Genomic DNA, 15,558 nt, shown 5'->3' on the forward strand with positions numbered 1-15,558 from the left:
ACATGTCGTGATATAACTGGAATACTGTTAAAAGCGGTGTTAAACCCAACTCACTCACTCACTCTAAAACTCACTCACTCACTCTAAAACTCACTCACTCTAAAACCCAGAAACACTATAAATACTCGAAAGGTTTTCTACTGGTTAATAATCCCTTGTTTGTCTGTGTAGAATACTGTGTAGAATACTGTGTGGAATACAGTGTAGATGTGATATCCCAGCCATACCGCTTACTGTGTTAGTCTCAGTAACTGTAGTGGAAGAGAATGGGCCTGTCACTCCATCACATGCAATCAGCCACTATGGTTTCTATGAAGAGATACTAATTGGCTGGAGCCTTATTCCAGCATTGTCTTTGAAGACTGGCTACCAGGTGACATGGCATTACCGGCCCAGTTTCCACTCCCGTGCACGGAATACACACATCTTCATTTATTTCATACACCACTAACATAATGCAATGGGTAGAAAAGGTGCGGATCTGCATCAAGTACCAAGCTGTGTGGATCCACGTGTAGCCAGTGTTAAGCATACAGAATGGCCGTATCCTCCTGTCGGGGTTGAAATGTAAATGTCGATATTGACCTGTAATGATTGATTGGTTCCCATGATTCACTCTGAACCTTCTGTACACATTGCTCAGTCTCTCTGTGTTCGCAGCGAGAGCGGAAGCATGTCGCGCTGTAGCAGGATTTCCAAGCTGACCTAATTGGTTGTCGTCCTTTTTTATGGTTTGGATATTTTTGCCTGGTGGGAATTATGTAAGACTATTGTGATAATAAGGAAGTATGGTTCCAGCGTCTTATGTCTTGGCAGTGAAATATCTTTTTAGTTTAGTTGTTGCACAGAAATATTGGATAGCATCCGAGACATTTTAGGTAACAAAGAGAAATTGTTTGTGGCAGCAAGAGAGAAATGGTTAATGATGTAAAGCCATTTGTGTGAAATGATGTGACTGTGAAACATGGCTTGGCAACAGTGAAATACTTGTTCAGTTTGTTGGCAACAGAGACATATGTGAACACATCAGAGAAATTTAAAAGAAAAGAGATCATATTAGAAACATTTGGTTGCAATAGTGTTAAACTGCTTGGCAGTAATTGTGTAAAATTGTGTCTTTTCAATATGTGGCGATCACCTTAGCAACTGCAAAATACCTTCATTGATAGCAACAGTTACCATAATTATCAACAGGAAATTGCAGACATGAAAGGGAAGAAATGAGTGAATTAGCCACCCTCAGTGTACTGTTGAATCCCGACATATGCCCGCTTCATTAGGCCATGTTCGTTAGTGTGAATTGTCAGTGATGATGCAGACACATTGTGTCGGCCACTGCCATGTGATACCATCAATACTGGCCTCTTGGCAGCGGAGTAACAGAAGCGAGAAGAGTCAGCTTTCTATGGCATACATCAATACTTGGGCCAGCAGGGTAGAACGCTGTTAGTAGCACCTCTGTTAGTTGAAGCAGCACACCTGTGGTAGCAGGACCAGTACAGACCATCTCGACCACAGCTTGACTGATATAACACCTGTGTAGGTTCTGGAATACAATACACCGGTGTTGGATCATGTGTGACTCGAAGACTCAGACAGAAACAACATCTGTTTGAAAGAGGACACCTGTAGGAATCTCACTGAGGATACCGCACAGACTGTTCCGAGCACAGATGCGGGATGAGAGCGATTCCTTTCACCGGAGAGCAGGCAGGACACTGGCTCAATGCACCTGGCTGGAACAGGCGATATTCTTGGTGGCTGACTGCTAGGATCAGCGATAGATGTACGCTGTAACGGGTGTTTGTGACAGTGGGAATATAGCCTATGGGACTCGCGACAGTCATCTGTGTTTCAATTGTGATGGAACAATTTGTGGAAGATTTACATTACTGATGCTCATGAACTGACTGTGAAGTAACAGTGTAATGGATAAAGACTTGTTTCCTAATCGGACCTTCATATTTCTTTGGTGAGACTTTGTCAGAAATTGATCTGTGCGTGGACTTTTTCATGCCCCCTTTCTCATTATCTTGTGAATGGAGTATGTAGAATAACGGATTTAATTTCTTGGATACTGTCTCATTCAGCGGTGTGTAATTTTGTCATCACAGTATAAGTGACATGGATGAGATATCGACGCAACTGTGATGCCAAAGACACAGCTTAAAATGACCTGATTATATGGCTCTGTGGATCGTTCTCTGAAGACGGTGATCATTAGTACACCTGGGTGGATATATTCCCTGTCACATCAGACACAAGCCTTGTAAGTTGATTTCGTTTGCACTGAAATTTTGTCATCATTTTTCCTTTGATTTATGCAAGACCCTTGACAGGGTTGATTCTGATGGCGTACAACTGGCTGTCATGGCTGGCTTGTCAACTTGGTAACAGCTGGTGATGGTTTCAATGATTTCATACTCGTATGAGACCATTGTATTACAGCAAATCAACAGTGGAATTAATCAATACAGTCTCTACCCTGAAAGAATCACTATTTTATGCTGCATGAAATTTCAGGTTGTTATGAAATAGTAATACCTTATCTGAATGTCTTGGTAAATATCTCTGTATAATCTGGGAGTGTTTAATTTACAGGAAAAATAAAAAATAAATAAATAATCACCTAGAAAAGCTACAAGCCTGATATACAGATAACTAACCAACAGGAACACCTCAAATGGTTCCAAATGCTTCTAGCTGTCATGATTTAGTCCTGAAATAAAGATATCTTGTTTATAAATATATTTCTGTTAAATATAAACTCAAATCCAAATGGGACCCAGAACAATGAGACAATCTAGACTTAACAAATAATTCTAGACTTGAGTTGGGTTCTTTAATCAATTTATTCTTATGAGGTCTGGGAGACAAACTGGGAATTTTGTTCAGTCTTGGAGGCTAGAGCTGATGTTTTATCCCTGAATGAGAAAGAGTGTTTTGGATGGCAGATAGTTACAATGAAATTGAAGAAATGATGTAACTGAATGAATCAGAAAGTGAAGGTTTTGTGGAGTTGATTCTATTTTTTTGTTATCAAAAGTAAGAAAATAGATTTTTTAAATACCACATTAATCTTCATTATTAAGTATCATGAATGTTGAGGATTTGATGCTTATCATAATATACAATGCCACTTTTGATCGGGATATTTTTGTCCTAAATTTCCATGATACACATACCTGACTGTCATAACGTGTCAAGTGTATATCTGATTATCCCTATCAAAAGTTGAGTGGTATATTTAAGGCCATGTGAAGTTTATGCAAGGAAATGTCAACAATACACTTCTTGCATTTCATTTGAATCTTTGCTGCTTATCAATGAAGAATATGTGAAAATCTGTTGAATCTCCTTCAAGGTTGTCTTTGAATTTCATTCACTGATGACCACATGCATGTTCCATCTGCTCTGTAGATCCTCAACAGCACCAGACCACGTACAGCACTAGACCACAGCAAAGCCAGCTTACAAGGATAAGGATTAGGGACTGACATTTTGATATTTTGGGAGGGGCCTAGGATTTCGTATCGAGATTAGATATTTTTTAAGCTACAAATGCAAAACCAGATGTTTATTATTCAAAACTATCAGGCTGAATTATATCTCAAGAAGAAGACCTTAAAACAATGTCATGTCTGTGGCAGACAGAGTTTCTCTCAACAGGATTATTTTATATTTCAAGAATTTTCGGTTTTGTGATAAAAGATTGGTGGTGAAGGTGGACACTCAGTCTTCAATACTATATATACATGTACTATTAGATCTGTTTTCGTAGTGCTACATTACTGAACAGATTGAAATGAACCAAAGATTTATTACCAACAGGTGTTTAGTGCATTGCAATTCACTGTAACACGATATGCGTCTATTGTAGGTCTAGTGTACAAAACGTTACAATTATATATGAAGGTGACACATCATGTTTTGAACATTGTGAAATACTAATATCTCTGATAAATCAGAGTCCATTGTATGATTTTGACTACATCATTGTATGATTGTGACTACATCATTGTATGATTGTGACCACATCATTGTATGATTTTGACAACATCATTGTATGATTGTGACTACATCATTGTATAATTGTGACCACATCATTGTATGATTTTGACTACATCATTGTATGATTGTGACCACATCATTGTATGATTGTGACCACATCATTGTATGATTGTGACCACATCATTGTATGATTGTGACCACATCATTGTATGATTGTGACCACATCATTGTATAATTGTGACCACATCATTGTATGATGTATGTGTTCTTGAATCACAATGAAATAGTGATGATACCAGGTGTTTGCAAAAAACATCCTAAGAATGCTCCCAGACCATGATCTTTATTAATGGAAACATCATTGTTCTGACACAGTTCCTTCTTCCGGACATTTAATGTACACATTGTGTAAACCCATATTGTTTCAAGCCTTGTGCTGTGTAGATATGAACCATAAACCATTCTCATCGTGGCGGAAGCACCATACTCACAAATCCCTACAGATACAAAGGGCGGGGTCTCACAGTGTATATCACTCAATCTCATTGAAATAACTTTGTGCTCGCTACTGCTACATGAAATGACAAACTGGAAGTTAGCCAATCAGAGAGCAGCTTTCTCAAGCTTCCATTCTAGACTCTGCTTTGCGAAAATATTTTAAAGTTCTTGATTTAAAATTTGAAAAGTGAACAAAAGAAAATTCTTGAATGTGTAATAGATGACCAAGATTGTATGGCAGTACTTCCCACAGGCTATGGAAAGTCTCCTTGATTCAAATGTTTATCCCATTGAAGTGAAAGATAGATGAGGATTTTGACAGAATCGGTCGCACAGCCCATAACTGTCGTTTCAAATGCCTCATGTTAACGTTTTTGAGATTGAATGATTAAAAAACACATTCAGACTTTCACTTGAGGATCCCATAAGCGACACTCTGATTGGTCGGATGTAACCTGACGTGACTTGTTATGGTATGTCCCGCAGATCGTTGTGTAGCAGTCACATCAGCACTGAGATCGGATTGTAATGAGATTGTATATGGTACAAGTCAAAATTGGGAATTGCTTCATACATTATTTTTTTCACTGATGCCTCTAATTTGGAAATGTTCTTCACATGTCTACCAATATACTTTCTGAAAGATTTACGTAAGTTTTGAATGTTTGTCACTTTGATCAAATGGCTTTTATTTATGAGTTGTATTATGCTCTTTAAAAACCTTTATCCATTAGTGTAGGAATAATACTCTTTGTCTGAGTGTTTCATTTAGCATTCTAATGAAAAGTCCCAAGTCACAGTGAATTTGTATTGTGGGGATTCCAGGTTAGAATTGATCCCTTGCAACCTGTGCTGGTCATAAGGAGCAACTTGGGTGGTTTGGGTGGTCAAACACAGTGACTTGGACGATTGTGTGACAAGATAACCTGACATAACGGCTCATTGCTCAGAATATTAATCACTGTATTGTCTGGTTCAGACTCAGGTATTTACAGGCTGCTGTCATAAAGCTGGAATCTTGCTGATTGTGGTGTTAAGCAACAAACAACCAAACACACAGATTTTCATAAGTTTTGAATTGCCTTGTCTGATCTGAGAAGGGGCGGTCCGGTAGCCTAGTGGTTAAAGCAATTGCTCGTCAGCCATTCAAAGGTCAAAGAGTTCATGATATGACATCATGTTCCACTCTATACTAAACAAAAACAGTTAGTGATCATGAATATTTTCAGGGATATTGTTTATAGTGTGTACTGAGCACAACATCATGAAAATATCCCCCCAAATATTCATTATCCTTACCCTTTTTTGTTCCGCGTATATAAGAAAATCCTGGAGGAGACTATTTCAAACAGAAGCTTATGATAATAAAAACAATCACTATAAAATTTAAGCTTAATTCATTTGAGATATATCTGACCTCTATTCATGCCAAAGAAGATTGACAATGTTGCCATGGATACTTTGACAACTGCTTCAGTTGGAGTAGGCTGAATCTAAAGTATATATTTGTTAAATTGATGTAGAAATCTATTTATGAATCTTGTTGTAAAGATGTTTTATTTCAAAGCTCAGAAAGTGTGTCAGTGAGCTGGGTCTTAACTGATGATGTCATCAATTATTTACCAAATATGGACAATGAAATTCAAGAGCCTGCACAAGCATGTCTTCCATGTACCAATCACTGCCTCTCTCTAATAATGAATGAATACGTATAGGATAAAGCCTCTACCATGCTTCAGACAAGCAGGACAGTATGTAATTGTCCGACTATAATAATAACTGTCTGCCCGCTGGTGAAGTGTGTAACTCCATACACATGTATGCTCAAAGCGTTGCATAATTAGTACCCCAGTCAATGGATCAGTGTGCACTCGATTTTGTTCTTGTGAGGCACTAGCAGATTAACATCTTACCAGGTACCAATACACTTCTGGGTGAACAGAGGCATATTTAAGACAGTGTCACTTGTCTAAGGAAACACCACATGTGCTTCAGTGTGGGGCAGGGCCGAAGCCCAAGAAACTCTCAGGGGCCAAGTTCCTGAACAGAGTCGTCTGTATATAAAGAAATGGGCCCAACATTATCAAATGTACACAATCACTGCCTCTCTCTAACAATAAAAATATACTCACCACCATCATATTGTAATAGAATAATGACATGCTGTGGTAACACTTGACTGATCTCCTCTTAACGTACATACTTCTCAATGTTTCTGTGGTTCATGTTTCTTTTGGCGGTGGGTATATATATAAAATATATTGCTTCTACAATGCTTCAGACAAGTCCAGTTGGCACTATTGGCTTCTTGAATCATGAGCATCATGCAACATGTTCATCCCATTCTGGATGCAGTGAGTAATATGTCTGACCTTCTAATCCAGTAATGTTTTTTCAGATTTTTCTTGTCCATAATGTAATGACAGCCACAGAGGTCAAACTCACAGCAGCACTCCGTCATGCAATAAAGCGTTCTTACGACTGCCCATGACATGCAGATCTGGAACATCTCCAAGCAATGATTTCTCTGCACTGAAAAACTCCTTGTTATGAGAAACGCTGAGATAAAACATCCTAATGGCATATTCTGACATATTCCAGGGCCGTGTACGCTTGCAGAAGGAATGTTCAGCAATAGTTAGAATTCTGAAACAAATATTGCATTGCAAGTCAGTAATTGGTAATGTTGGGCCTGTTTCAAAGACATTTCAGTGGTCATGTGGGTGAGATTGGAATTTCATAATTGCTGTTTGTCTTGACATTTAATGTCAAATTACCCTGCTGTGATGTGGCTAGGGTATTCCTAGTATGTAGGACCATTCACTCACTCATTCACTCACTCATTCACTCACTCATTCACTCACTCATTCACTCACTCATTCACTCACTCACTCACTCACATGGTATTGCAATGGTGGATCCATGATTTTGAAAAAGGGGGTGCCCATAATACTAAAGTGACTTGGCCAAAGATGCTGTTAAATGCAAGGGATCTTGATCCACCAGTGTTTTGAGGCTGACCAATGGCCCCAGAACTTACTGTGCATGGTTGCATTCCTTTATCTGCCAGATTCTGCTGATCAGGGTTTAAATCCCTGATTGCCTGATGATGGTTACAGAACAGCACTCGGTACCCTAAATGGCGGACGAGTCCATATTTCTCAACCCGAAACCAAAACTGATTCATGTCGTAGTTCATCTGATTATGAGGGCATGCTGGATAATGCTGTGCATCGGGGAATATAAGAGTACTGTATGTAAGTCACTGTGTATGCTCGTTTTTTGTATAGCATGCAGGGCCCATTCCACAATCTTAACGCTACGATGATCATAAGCCTTCGTTAAAGTATTGGAGTTACGATCATTTTAGCGAGTAGATCGCTGTGTGGAACGGGTCCCTGGAATGCATCTCGGACAACAGTATGACAGTACGATCCAGAAACTGAAGAAATTCTTCCTCAAAATGCAGACACATCCCAGGGTACCTTTCTGTCTTCTGATTTTGACTGGCGTACATGTCTGTGTACTGAAACATACCTGGGGTAGAGTATCTGAAGTACCTGTGCCGACAGCGACCCCTTCAGCCCTAATATGTTAGCCGCTATGTATCTGACATATCCATTCAGGCAGCTCCAACATCTCTTGCAGTAAATCATGTTGTGTGTGGTCAAGGTCAATGCCTGTGTATTCTTCTCATCTAGTTGTTAATTACTTGTCTAATGGTTTGCACAGATTTATGTTGTTCTAGCTAAGATGTTATGGGGAAAGCTGTTGGTGTTCTCACCGGGAGTCCATTTGGTGAATTTTATCTGGTCTTTGTCTGTCAAATGTTACTTAAGTTGGTGTAGGGATCCAGTTTGTAACAACTCGGCCTCTTAAACAACCTCATTATTTTACTGTTGTATGTTTACATAATGAAGTGCTCTGAAACTCAAATGGGCGTTTTTCACTTGAGGATTGTGGGAAACTGTAATTTATCATCCAAAACTGGCTCCCACAGGAGATATCGCTTGGATGAGATAAAGTGATATCTACACTGCCAGGCCATTGCAGGCCATTGTGACGTCACTGGTTACCATGACATCACAATCAAATGACATCACTAATGGCTCTGCTACTGAAGCTGTTAGCAGTACTTTTTACACTGAAGTCACTGCTAATTACTGTCTACTAAGAGAAACAGTTGGAAGAATGATGTTGGATGATAAATAAAATCTCATCCTCGGGTGAGATTCACTATGTGTCTTCTGATATTACAAAAATAATAGATTGAAGTCTTGAATTATTTTTAAAATGTTTAGAATTGTTAAGATGTTTCGGAAATTAAAATAATAAACTGTTGATATTTTACCCCCCAAAATGTTGAATTGCCAAAATAATTCTGAAATTTAAAGCATGATTTGTTAACATATTCAGATTTTTAAAACTTCATGTTTCTGAATTAAAATAGGGGGCACGGGTGGCCCAGTCGTCTTAGGCGCCGCGATTCGCTGTGCAGAGTTGCGTCCCTTGGGCACGCCAGAAACCTAGGATTGTGGGTTTGAATCCCGGTTCGCCCCGATTATGTTTCTAGGTTTGACAGCACCATACCCGTGCTCTTGGGTTTCACCGAAGTGGTAAACATCTGAGACCTGCATCACTTCTGGCTTTCCTCCCACATTAAGCTGACACGCCGTGATATAACTGGAATACTGTTAAAAGCTGCATTAAACCTAACTCACTCACTCACTCACTCACTTACTCACTCACTCACTCACTCACTGAAATGAAATAACTGAATTGTAGATTAATTCTGATATTCAGTGACTTGATCTTTGAGCGTTTTCTTAAAATTTTGATGTTGAAAGGTTGGCAAAATATTTCTGAGGTCTAAGGATTGTATTTTCATATTTTGCATTTTGGCATTAGGTTCAACAAGACTAGGTTAATTGGAAAATTCATTAGACTCTTTTGTAACAGTTTTTAAATTATTCTGCATTTTGATAAATGAGAGGGTTAACTTTATCAGTTGTCTTCTCTGGCTGTAATTGATCATTATCAGAGTGTTGGTGACATCTTATTGATTTCTACTCGAAATGTTTAAGGCAGATACACACTGGGAAGAGACGAGAACTAGCTTGATGTTTTCCCATATCAGTGCATGTTCTGAATTCATTGTTGGCAACACTGACAACTCAGGCAATGAATCGTGATTCTCTGCAGAGACACTTTGATTTTTTCATAAATTTAATACATTTCATACTGTGCAATTTACAGTTTGATCGAAATAGTGATAGCATGTGATTGGATGATGAGTAAAATGTCGATGGGAGGTCTCAGTTCTGATCAAGTGCAGTACGGTGTCAAAATGGATGGGCATGTGTGATAGCAGGCAAAAGCTATATGTGAAACATTCCAGGCAGCCGTGATAGAGGCATAGGTCGTCTTGTACTCATAGGTTATGTAGGGCAGAGTTGTGTCCCTTTGACATGTCAGGATCCACTGAAAATGGTTTCAAATCTCAGATTCATCTCCATTATTGTGATTTATGGTAAAACATTCAAGGCCCATCATTGGGATCCAGGCCAAGTTACACTGTACAGAGTTATGTCCCTTTGGCATGCAAGGATCGAGTGGAAATGTTTTCAAATGTCAGATTCATCTCCATTATTGTGGTTTATGGTAAAACATTCAAGGCCCATCATTCGGTCATGGATCCAGCCCTAGTGCTCTTAAGTTACATTGTACAGAGTTATGTTCCTTTGGCATGCAAGGATCCAGTGAATGTTTTCAAATCTCAAATTCACCTCAGTTATGAGGGTTTATGGTAAAATAGCCTTGACATCATCTCAGGTGCAAGGGTGACCTTGTGCTCTGACGTTATACTCTACAGAGTTGCATTTCTTCGGCATTCCAGCTTCAGAACTTGTTTTCAAATCTCAGATTCACTGCAATTTTGATAGCTTATCAGCACCATGCCTGGCTTAATTGGTAAATAAAATTGGCCTACTTCTCATGTTAAACTGACATGCAATGGTAGATGTGGTCCGTTAGCCTAGTGGTTAAAGCGTTCGCTCATCATGTCAAAGACCCGGGTTTGATTCCTGACACGGGTACAATGTGTGAAGCCCATTTCTGGTGTCCCCCACCATGATATTGCTGTAATATTGCTAAAAGCGGCGTTAAACCATACTCACTCACTCACTCATAACAGTTGTTGAAAGATCAAGGTTCCTGCACACATGATGAAGGGATCCTCACTCAATGTCTGTGTTGATGAGTGAGTGAGTTGGGTTTAATACCACTTATAAGAATATTCCAGTTATATCGCGGCATGTCAGCTTAATGTGGGAGGAAAGCCCAAAGTGATGCAGGTCTTGGACGTCTACCACTTCGATGAAACCCACAAGCACGGGTATGGTGCTGACAACCCCAGAAACATATTTGGGGCGAACCGGGATTCGAACCCACAATCATAGGTTTTTGGCATGCCCAAGGGACGCAACTTTGCACAGCGAATCGCGGCACCTTAGACGACTGGTCCATTCATGCAGCCCTGTCTGTGTTGGTGCATCAAGGAATGACGTTATAGCGGCATCACCATACAGCAGATACAGCATTTTTATTCACTAAGATCCTCACAAGTACCTGACAAATACACTATTAGGAAGACCAGGGGCTTTGAAGAAGCTTGTCAAACAGATGGTCCAGTAATTAACACAGAGACAAGACCGTCCATATTCTTGACCCTGATCTGTTTTGAATGTTGACCATTTGATCTTGCCTGAGCTTCATCAGGACATCTAGTCACGCCTCTTGCCAAATGAATTCCTGAAGAACATCTGGCAGAGGGTTTATTTGAAAATTTGACTGAAGCAAATTAAAAACAGATTATCAGTGAAGCTGTAATTGATTTGTATGTGTGACTAGCTACTGGTTAATCGACCAATTGAATATTGAGAACTGTCCAAAGACATCGTCAGTAAGTGGCAGGTGTTACACGGATGCCACTTTCACAGATTTAGCCAGGATTAACCTCTTTAGACAGAGTATCGTTCAAGCGGTAGGTTATGCCTAAGTGTCTATTTCCAGTGTCTGACTTGGTATGTTTACAGTTATCTGACCCATAAATTTACATCCAAGTGAGAAGATATGGGTAAAGAATAGGTCTTCAGCAACCTCTGCTTGCCGTAACAGATGACTACGCTTGTTGTAACAGGCAACAGGATCGGGTGGTCAGGCTCCCTGACGTGGTTGATACATGTCATCGTATCCAAATCGTATCATTGTAATCCAATTGGTGTCAGTCACTGGATGGTCTGGTCCAGACTTGATTATTTACAAACCACTGACATATAGCTGGAAAATTGCTGAGTGCGGTGTTAAACAAAATACAAAAAAACATACAAAAATGGTGTCAATGTCAGAAACTTCTATCTTAAGATACCCTGGTAGGCATGTGCAAGTCTAGATTTTCCACAGGCTCAGGCATCTCACTGGGGCTCCTTTTCAATTTAAATGGAGTTGTTATTCACTGTTATTCTGCCAGCTAAATTGTTGAGCAAGAGACATAAACCAATGTCCCCTGTCACAGGGTGATGAAGTTGTTCGTTTAATCAACAAAAGCTGGTGCAGTAAATAACTTCTAGCACCATGTGAATGTCACAGATGCAATACTGCCTGCTCCCTGTCAACCACCACAGTGGATAGGGCGTCTGCCCTGAGAGCAGAAGGTCGACCCACCCTACTCGTGTCCTACCAAAAGATGTTAAAAGATGGGACTGGTTGTTACCCTGTGGAGCTTGTCATTAAGGGGCTAAAACAAGGACTGGTCGGCTCAGAGTCAATATAATATGTCTCTGAGTGGGGTATCCATGTTTATTTTCAGCATGTTATCTCAGTGGGCTAGCACTATAAGATCGACATTAGTCTTGACTACACGCACGCACGCACGCACGCACGCACGCATACATGCTAAATATATGTAATAATGTTGGACACGACGTTAAACCCGATTTCACTACACCTCACCTCTATGAGAGACATACAGCCTCCAGATAATCTTTATGATATTTTTTATATCACTTAACATTGTATGTGAATTTTGCATAAAGTCTTTACGTCAATAATCCAGATAGCCACTTACAAACTATGGAAGTGAAACAATCTTGAATTCGACTTCAAATATTAATTCACCTCCCCTGTCCTGATTGCTTCTAATCACAATGTGGCTGAAATACTGCCAGGGTGACATGAAATTTTGACTCACGCATCCCATCGTTCTATACAGTCTTTCTGGTTAAATGACAGAGATATTTGTTTGTAGTTTAATTCTGCATTCAGCAATATTCCCGCTGTGTGACAACATCATGTAAATATTTGTATCTGTACCAGACAATCCAGTGATTGATATTGTCATCAACGATCCAGGCTGAGTCTGTCATCCAATCCATAGGGTCCTGTACGACCAGCATAGGTTGCTGGGGACCTATGGCTCAGAGATGAGAAACTGTTGTCGATGAGCAAGTCAGGAGACTTGACATAGACACCATAACAGGGAAATGTGTCTTAAATGACTTTTGACACATTTTCAAGTATGTTCAATTAGTCATTTTTGTTTATTTGAAGACTTGTAGCAATATTTTTTATGTCATTTGATATCAAATTATTCATGGCGTTGTCAAGACCAGGGCCCACTTGCACAAAGCGATCTTAACTTTAAGACTATTGTAAGCCTATATTAAAGTATGGGAGTAATGATCATCTTAGCGCTAAGATTGCTTTGTGCAAGTGGGCCCAGATGAAATACATTTGTGAGAAAATTTAATAATTTCAGGATAACCATTTAATGACTTATAAGTTTACCTCAAGATATATCCAGTTCACCATAGAAACTGTCGCTGTTTTTTTTTTACTGCCATACAATTTTGGATGGCTGGTTAAAGAGTGAGAAGACTTACTGCATCTTGGATTAAAAGAAAAAGTCTCCAATCCATGTGGACTGACTTAAATCAAGTTAGTGTTCAGGGGAGTGGTTGAGGATTTCTTCACACAAGGACATAAAGAAAATGTTTGCTGTGCATAAAGTTGAAACTAGATAGAAGCTGATGACATAACTTATCTTTGCTGTTTGAACTCTGAGATGCAGCAGGTTTTATGAGCCGCAGGGTACAGTTTTACTCAATAAAGTATCCCTGGTGGCTTGTGCCATGTCTATACATCAAACTACTAAACTATGCTACTCAAAGTTTGTTGGGGATTTATTGAACTCTGAGTTGCAGCAGGTTTTATGAGGTGCAAGGTTCAGTTTTACTCATTAAAATAGAGGGGGTCGGGTAGCCTAGTGGTTAAAGTGTTCGCTCGTCACGCCAAAGACCCGGGTTCGATTCCTTACATGGGTACAATGTGTGCAGCCCATTTCTGGTGTCCCCCACCGTGATATTGCTGGAATATTGCTAAAAGCGGCATAAAACCATACTCACTCACTCACTACTCATTAAAATAACCTTAGTGACTGGTGGCCTGTCTATACAGCAAATTATTAAACTATGCTACTCAGTGTTTGTTAAGGATAATCCTGACTGATTACCTCTAGTAAGAATATGTATCTGAATTGAATAAAATATGTTAGTATCCCTTGAAATATGAATATTGTTTTATGAATTGTATAAGATCTGTCAATATCTCTACCAAAGGATTTGTGGCATATTTCCATTCTCATATCAGTACTCGCACTGCCAGCCTCTGGTTTGTCTGGTTCTGATACTGATTTGGAACCTGTAAATGGTCAAATATGAAACCTCAGGCTTTCATTTTCAAATTTAATTTAAGGTATTGAATAATAATTTGAAATGCCTGCTTCCATGGTCCAGTGATAGAGTGTCTGCCCAGAGAGCAGAAGGTCATGGGTTCAATCCCCAGCAGGGTCATACCAAAAGATGTTAAAAATTGGTACTTGTTGTTACCCTGACTGGCGCTCGGCATTAAGGGACTAAAACAAGGACTGGTCGGCTCGGAGTCAGTATACTGTGTCTGTGTGGGTATTCATGTTAATCTGATGAAAGGTATCTCAGTGGGCTAGCACTATAAAATTGGCATCAGTCCAGACTGGTACAAGTAGCCACACACACGCGCGACATTAAACCCTATTTCACCTCACCTCCATTTGAAACCTATAAAATGAAAACACAGTTGAATTATCTCCTAAATGCTTTCAAACAGAAAGGAAACTGTTGAAAAAGATGCGAATCTTCAGCTTTCAATATCACACCTTGAAGAAAGGCCATGGGTTCTAGCAACTGGGAATTGTACTAATCAAATATGTTGTCAGTAATTATATAGAAAGACTGGACATATATCCCAAGTTTCTGCCTTCGTGGGAAGTACATTTTGCTAGCTTTGCATGTGTTATTTGGCTTTGTTCATTTGGAGGTTTAATCCCCATGGCATAATGTGTTGGTATTACTAATGAAAAGTGCTGACTGCTTTTGCATAAACTCAGTTCTTCAATTACAGACAATTCTCACTGGATTAGAGAGTATATGAATTTGTTTCCAGCTCATAGTGAGCACTGACATTAATTTGTAGAATATTTTGAAATCATGTGTGTGATGTTTTATGTATGTTTAAGTAATGCTCTCTCTCCCTTCTCCCGGGGGCACGGGTGGCCCAGTCGTCTAAGGCACCGTGATTCGCTGTGCAGAGTTGCGTCCCTTGGGCACGCCAGAAACCTATGATTGTGGGTTTGAATCCTGGTTCGCCCCGATTATGTTTCTAGGTTTGTCAGCACCATACCCGTGCCCGTGGGTTTCACTGAAGTGGTAAACGTCTGAGACCTACATCGCTTCGGGCTTTCCTCCCACATTAAGCTGACACGCTGTGATATAACTGGAATACTGTTAAAAGCAGCGTTAAACCTAACTCACTCACTCTCTCTCCCTTCTCCCACTTGGAGATCAGAGAAAACATCACAAGATATAATACAGAGTGAGTGAGTGAGTATGTTTTACGCCGCTTTTAGCAATATTCCAGCAATATCACGGCGGGGGACACCAGAAATGAGCTTCACAC

General features: G+C 39.7%; 1 protein-coding gene across 4 annotated transcripts in view; it reads left to right on the top strand.

The window, feature by feature from the left end:
* The first annotated feature begins 1,552 nt into the window (after positions 1 to 1,552).
* The window catches only part of LOC139449433 (transient receptor potential-gamma protein-like), a 119,490-nt gene continuing 105,484 nt past the window's right edge, over positions 1,553 to 15,558 (top strand). For all 4 annotated transcript variants that reach the window (XR_011652176.1, XM_071230827.1, XM_071230823.1 and 1 more), the window contains exon 1: positions 1,553 to 2,269. The gene's annotated coding sequence lies outside the window, so the exon portion shown is untranslated. The remainder of the gene's footprint in view (positions 2,270 to 15,558) is intronic.

Source organism: Haliotis cracherodii, unplaced genomic scaffold (genome assembly GCF_022045235.1).
Source record: "Haliotis cracherodii isolate W230 unplaced genomic scaffold, xgHalCrac1.p SCAF_8, whole genome shotgun sequence".
NCBI lineage: Eukaryota > Metazoa > Mollusca > Gastropoda > Lepetellida > Haliotidae > Haliotis > Haliotis cracherodii.